The sequence below is a fragment of the Penaeus monodon genome, chromosome 17 (assembly GCF_015228065.2).
Source record: "Penaeus monodon isolate SGIC_2016 chromosome 17, NSTDA_Pmon_1, whole genome shotgun sequence".
Taxonomy (NCBI): Eukaryota; Metazoa; Arthropoda; class Malacostraca; order Decapoda; family Penaeidae; genus Penaeus; species Penaeus monodon.
Genome location: NC_051402.1, coordinates 4,491,591 through 4,499,090, shown reverse-complemented (window position 1 = coordinate 4,499,090; position 7,500 = coordinate 4,491,591).

Genomic DNA, 7,500 nt, shown 5'->3' with positions numbered 1-7,500 from the left:
GTAAAATGTCCAACGAAAACGTCATACGACTAAACAAAATTAAAATACATATGCCCAAAGCATGTCTGTGAATGTGAATATGAATGTGTACGCATCAGTAAACACACACACACCAGCACAAACACAATTATAAGTACAAACACAAATAAAAGCGCGAGCGCACACACGCACACGCACACGCGCACTCTCACACGCACACTCTCGAAGCACACACACACACACACAACACACACACCCACGCACATACAACACACACACACACAACACACACCCCCCACACACACCACACACACACACACCCCAACACACACAACACACAACAACACACAACGCAGCCGCACGCTCGCAAAAAACAAACACGTTTTATATAACAGCATTACGATCTACCATCAAAACACCCCCAATCCAACATCCGTGAATGGTATATAAAAAAAATCCTTTGATGTGAAACGAATATTCCATAAGAAGGAAAAATCTCCGAGATCAAAAGAGCGACCTTCCATTTCGTTGCCTCTTCTTCTATTTTCTCCATTCGTCTTCTCTTTCGTTTCCCCTTTTTATTATTTTGGAGGTAGGCCAACCCTGGATCACAACAACTGGGGGAGTAATTTGTTGTTGTTGTTGTTTTGTGACAAGTTCTTTGACGCACCTATTAATCGGGAAATGTTTATGAAAGTTTTTTTTTCTCTCTTCTTCTCTTCTTCTCTCTCTCTCTCTCTCTCTCTCTCTCTTTCAATCTCCTCTCTCTCTCCAAATCTTTTTCTCTTCTTCAATTTCCCTTTTTCTCTCTCAATCTCTCCCCCTCCTTTTCAACTCTTCTCTTCTCAATCTTCTCTCTCTCTCAATCTCTCTCCTCTCTCAACTCCTTTTCCCCTCTCTCCTCTCTCTCTCTCTCTCTCTATCCCCCTTCTTCCCCTCTCTCTCTCTTTCTCTCTCTCTCTCCTCTCTCTCTCTCTTTTTCTATCCCTTTCTCTTTCTCTCTCTCTTCTTCTCCTCTCTCTCTCCTCTCTCTTCTCTCTCTCTCTCTCCCTCTCCTCTCTCTCTCCTCTCTCTCTCTTTTTTCCCTTTCCCCAGTCTCTCCAACCCTTGTCACTCCTGGGGGATCACGACACATACACAAACACAAACACACACGGACAACCTACCTCCGCACACATACTTCGAAAACCAACAAAAATGAAAATGAACATTTAAGTATCCCAAAAAGGCTGTCAGAAGACAAACTTCAAAACCAACGAACATGTACTCACCGCAACACACCCTTGGCCACGCGTGCAATGCCACAGAGCAACCACACACTGTAAGTTCTCGCCCAAAGACGACTCACCTGTCGAAGAAAAGACGAAACAATGAATGAAAAATTATTATGAAAAACGTATTTTCATTGTTATCACTACCATCATAGGCACCATTAAGAATATTAACAGTACTATAAAAATAGTTTTTTTCCTAAAAGCAAGTATCATGAACTACAATACTGATAAAGAGAGAAGCAAGCAAAAAGGGGTTTTTTTCTTAATGCCAAGGGAAAAATAAAATCATGAAGATTTGAAGATAAACCGGCAAGAACGATGAGAACATATCACAATGAAGGAGGGTTTTTGGGAAAAAATTTAAAGAGTTTTTATCTTGGAAAATATTTTAACTAATACTAGAGATTTACCGGAGAAAAAAGAATTTCCCTTCCCAAAAAAAAGCCCCAAATTTCTCTCAAAAAACATTGGAAAGAAGCATTTCCTTTCGGCAAAGTTGAGGTTTTTGAATTTAAAAGTTTTCCCCAATTTCGTCATATGGTTTGAGTGTTGGGTGCTGAAGATAGACAAGAAAAAGGTCAATCGGGGTTTTTGAAAATTTGGTTTTTACAGACGGTACTACCTATTAACGGGCAGAAAAGAAAACGAATGATGAAAGGCTTTTAGAAAATAAATTGTAAAGACCCGGGGTTTGGGACATCTTGAAGAAAAGGAAACTAAAGTTTTGGCATGTGAGAGAAAGAAAAGTATTGAGGGGGAAAAAATTGTGACAAAGGGGGGGTAGGGAAAAAGAGGGAGAGGCAAACCCAAGACAAAACTGAGCGACAACATCAAAGATATTTGCGGGTGTCGAGGTACAAGGGAAAGAAAAGCCAAGATCGAGTTTGAGTGGCGAAGGAGGGGGAGGGTCCCCGGCGCTTAAACATGAACATACCCTTATTGATGAGATCAACAATTATAAGCTTATTAATAAAATTTTCACTGAATTTGTATGAAATCAATAACATCTCACCCTTATAAACATCATCATGAAAAAAAATAGGTTTAAACCATCATATCGTGCATTTTTTTTACCTCAATATTTTGTTATTTCTATATATCATTATAATTATCATCGTAATCATCATCATCTTCACCGATATCATTAACACACCTATCATTATCATTCCTATGACAATAAGATGTATAATAATATAATAAAATAAACATTGCAAATGAAATTCAAAGTAAAAAAAAAAAGAATCATGAAGAGAAGAGAAAAATAAACAAAGAAAAATAAAAGAGAAGACAAAAGAAGAGAAAGAACAAAACAAGAACAGGAGAGAAGAAACATGTAATGCAAGAGGAGAAGCACCCGACGAGGAGGACGTGGCCGAGTGTGAGTAGGGTGAAGGGTGAAGGTGAAGGGGGGAAGGGGGGCCCTTTTTCTTTTTGCGCCCCCCTGGCGAGGCTGCGAGGAGGGACCACTTACAGAGAGAAGAGAGAGAGAGGAAAGAGGAGAGAGGGGAGGAGAGAGAGGAGAGGAGAGAAGAGGGGGATAGAGGGAGAGAGGAGAGAGAGGAGCGGAGAGAGGGAGAGAGAGAGAAGAGAGAGAGGAGTGTGTTTTTGTTGTGTGTTGTGGGTGTGTTGTTGTGTGGGGTGGTGTGTGTGTGTGTGTGTGTGGGGGTGCGTTTGGGGGGCGGCGTGCGTGCGTGCGGCGTGCTGGTCGCGTGGGCTGTGCGTTTCAATATGACAATGAATGTGAGTATGAGAATTAATGTATGAGAGTATGAATACGAGTGTGAATATGAGAATGAGTGCGAGTAAGTGAACGTGAGCGCCCATGTGCGCGTACGAGATGCTATGAAAAGTCGCCCAATTCCCCCCCAAAAAATCCCCGTTCCCCCTTTCCCGTCACTCTGGCCTTTATTTATTAGCTCAAAGCTCACACGAGCGACACATATGTATTCATTACTGTGGCGGAGTGAGCGCGAGGAGGCGGAAGGGTAGACTGCGGCTATTAAGTTAAAGGGGGAAAAGGGAGTCCCAAGCGGAAGAACTATTGCGGGGTGGGGGGGGGCGAGGGGGAGGAGGGGAGGAGGAGGGATGGAGGGAGTGAGAGGGAGAGAAAGGGGGGGAAGAGAGATAAATAAATGGAATAGGAGGGGCATTATGTGCTTTTGGGGGTTTGTTTGTGGGTTATAGTGATGGAAATAGATAAAAGGGAGACAATATAAAAAAAACAATACATATACACACACACCACCGTGTGTGTGTGTGTGTGTTTGTGTGTTGTTGGTGTGGGTGTGTGTGTGTGTGGTGTGGGGTGTGGTTGGTGTGTGTGTGGGTGTGAGCATGTATGTATGTAGTATGTATGTATGTATGTATGTATGTAGTATGTATGTATGTTTTTGCATGTATGTATGTAATATGTAATTTGTATTTTTTAATGTATATTGTATATAGGGGGTTATATGTGTATATAGTGTTAATATGTATATATTATATTAAAAATATATAATATATATATAATATTATTTAATGTGTGTGTGTGTGTGTGTGTGTGTGTGGTGTGTGTGTGTTGTGTGGTTTGTGATGTGTGTTGTGTGTGTGTGTGTGGTGTGGGTGGTGTGTTGTGTGTGTTGTGTTGTGTGTGTGTGTGTGTGGTTGGTGTGGGGTTTGTGTTGATATAATTAAAGTATATATGGTATGTATATATATATAATTTATATTTTTTTTAAATATATATTATATAATAATTTTATAAAATATATATGGGGGAGTGAGGGAGAGAGAGAGAGAGAGAGAGAGAGAGGAGAGAGAGAGGAGGAGCGAGAGAGAGAGAAGGGGGGGAGGAGGAAGAGAGGAAGAGAGAGAGAAAAAAAGAAAAACCGAAAAAGAAACCAAGTGAGAAAGGGTGCCAGAGGAGAATGGAGAGGGGAAAAAATAAAGAGGAGAGGAAACGGAAAAAGGGGGAAAGAAAAAGTGAGGGGTGAAGGAAACAGATTCCCCCTGAGTAGAAAGGGAGGGGGAAAAAAAATAAGAGGAATGAGAAATTGGGAAAAACGGAAAAGAAGGGAGGGAGGAAGAGGGGAGGAGGGAGGGGGGGGAGAGAAGGGAAGGGAGGGAGAAGGAGTGAAGGAGAGAGAAAAAGGGAGAAAGACAGTGAGGGAAGCAATGGAAGAGCGGGAGAGGAGGTGAGGAAGGGAGCAAGATTTTGTTTTTTCGAATATCTGAACAGATATATTTTCAATTCACGAAAAGGACGCATATCATAAAACACTTATCAGCAGCAGGTTATAAATGCGATATTCTTTGTTTCTTGGAAGTTGACTGTTACAAAAAAAAAAAAAAAGAAAAAAAAAAAAAAAAAAAAATGTACGAAAATAATGCCCCTATCGAAAAACTGCAAGCCCCTCCGCGTATGTAGTACATGCGCCGGTTGGCCTACGCATTAGGCCGAGCTGTCATTTCCGTTTTTTATGCGGCAGAAAAAGTGACGTCCCATTTTCTACAGGGATAAAATGTGAATTTGAACACGTCGCTATCTTTCATCCGAACGTACTACGCATTTTGCCAAGCCAAAAAAATAACAGAAAAGATACCTAGGCCTATTTAAAACAAATAAGGATGACGATGAGATACTTTATATATTCTATCATCACTGTATTCTATTTATGAAACTTACGGTGACACAAATATGAATATCAAAATTATAATACTTGACTGCATACTTACAGGACTAAAAGTTGTATATGCAAGTATGTAAATATGTTTACGTGTTGTTTTCTTACATTTCTATTTTCTATCCCAACTACTCCTCTTTTTCATTCACAGCTGGTGGCCATTAGGTGAAAAGGACAGGAAGTCCCTCATCATTTGAGTGATCGAAAACGTGGATTTTTTTTTTTTCCCCCTACCTCAAACTCGCGCTCTCCTTCCCCTCCTGCCCGCTTTACTCCCCACAGCCGGGCTGATTCATAGCTTAATGGCTTGCTTCATCATGTTTGCCGTCGAGACGAGGGTGGGGGAGGGGAAGTCTCTCTCTCTCTTCTCTCTCTCTCTCTCTCTCTCTCTCTCTCTCTCTCTCTCTCCATCTCTTTCTCTCTCTCTCTCCTCTCCATCTCTTCAACTTTCTCGCTCTTCTTCCCTCCTCTCACTTTTTTCTCTCTTCTCTCTCTTTTCTCTCTCTCTCTTCCATCCTCTCTCTCTCTCTCTCTCTTTTCTCTTTTTCTCTCTCTCTCTTTTTTTCTGTCTCTCTCTTTTTTTTCTCTCCCTCTCTTTTTCTCTCCCTCTCTCTTTTCTCTCTCTCCCACTCCCTTTTCTCTCTCCTTCTCTCTCTCCCTCTCTCTTTTCTCTCCCCCTCTCTCATTTTCTCTCTCCCTCCCTCTCTTTTTCTCTCCCTCCCTCTCTTTTTCTCTCTCCCTCTCTCTTTTCTCTTCCCTCTCTCTTCTCTCTCTCTCTCTATCTTCTCTCTCTCGCCTCTCCCTCTTTTCTCTCTCTCTCTTCCTCTCTCTTCTCTCTTTCTCTTCCTCCCTCTCTCTTCTCTCTCTCCCTCTCTTTTCCCTTCTGTCCCTCTCTCTTCTCTCTTTTCCCTCCTCTTCTCTCTCCCTCTCTCTCTTCCTCTCTCCCCCTCTCTCTTCTATCTCCCTCTCTCTTCTCTCTTCTCTCTCTCTCTCTATCTTCTCTCTCTCGCCTCTCCCTCTTTTCTTTCTCTCTTTTCTCTTTTTCTCTCTTTTTTTTCTTTCTCTCTTTTCTCTCTCTCGTGATATGCTATTCAAACACCTGTCCTCTAGCTTACAGCATCAGATGAACAGAAAAAAATATTGGATTTCTTTGATTTTACTTTCCATTTTTAATATATCTTTACCATCATTAGAATCATAATTTATCATAAAAGAGAGATTTTCTTGCTGTCATTTCAGGCAAGGGATCGCAAAGACATGTTTCATAGCTCGCCGTGTGTAGAATACAAACTCATCACATATGGAAAAGCTTAAAGCCATTTTGGAAATACGGTTAAATGAAACACTTTTACCTACGCTTGTCAATGTAAATGCTTCAATACTACTGAAATATTTCACGGGTGTTTCTGAAAAAAGGCTGACTATAAATAATTAATTTCCCCGATGCTGAATGGTGTTGCTGGAAACTCAAAAGCCCCTCTTATGAGATTCTGGAATCTAGGATGTATTTTTTCAGCGTCTGTAAAATTATCAGCTGTTATCACCCACCCACAATCACGTACACATACATACATAAGTACGTACATGCATACACACACACACACACATACCAAACCCCAACCACACACACATACCAAACCCCAACCATCCAAATCACACCTACACCGACATCCACCCACATCCCTATTCAACACTACACCCGCTCTCTCACCCCCACACACGAATGTTTACGTAAAATAAGAGATAAAACAGGAGATAACAGAAAGGCGAAAAAGAAAACAGGAGATAACAGAAAGGCGAAAAAGAAAACAGGAGATAACAGAAAGGCGAAAAAGAAAACAGGAGATAGCAGAAAGGCGAAAAAGAAATAAAAAAACGAGCATCCATCAGGTACCACGTCAAGGGGAAGGAAGGCTCGCGGAGGCTCATGATCAAAGAGAAGGACGAAGGAGATGGAAAAGTGAGGAAGAAGAAGAAGAGGAAAGAGGGAAGAAGGGAAAAAAGAAACCTAAAGGAAAGGAAGAAAAGAGAGAGAGAAAAAAAGGAAATACAGAAAATAAAAGGAAACAATACTAGTTGAAAATGAAAAGAAAAGAGGAAATTCAAATAAAGACAGAAGAAAGAAAAAAGATAATAAAAAAGGAAATAATACGAGAAGGGGAGAAGAGAAACAAAGACTAGAGATAAGGAAGAGATATTTGAAAATGGAAAAAAATACGACTGGGATGAAACAAGATGAGGAAAAAAAGAGATAGGGGGAAAAGAGAAACAAAAAGTGGGGAAAGAGATAATAAGAGGAGGAAGTGGGAAAAAGAGAAATGAGGACGAAAGAGGGGAAAATACGAAATGGCAAAATGGAATAAATAAATAATAATAATAATAATAACAAAATAGGACCCTACGTTGTAAGCCAAAGACTAATCGACAAACAGGAGGAAAAAAAAAACAAAAATGGAAGACAAAAAAAAAAAAAAAAAAAAAAATCTAAACCAAACAAAACCAAAACAGTAAGACATGGAAGCAAGAGGGAAAACCAGAAAGAAGGCACATACACACACACACAACTCGGGAATAAATAACGT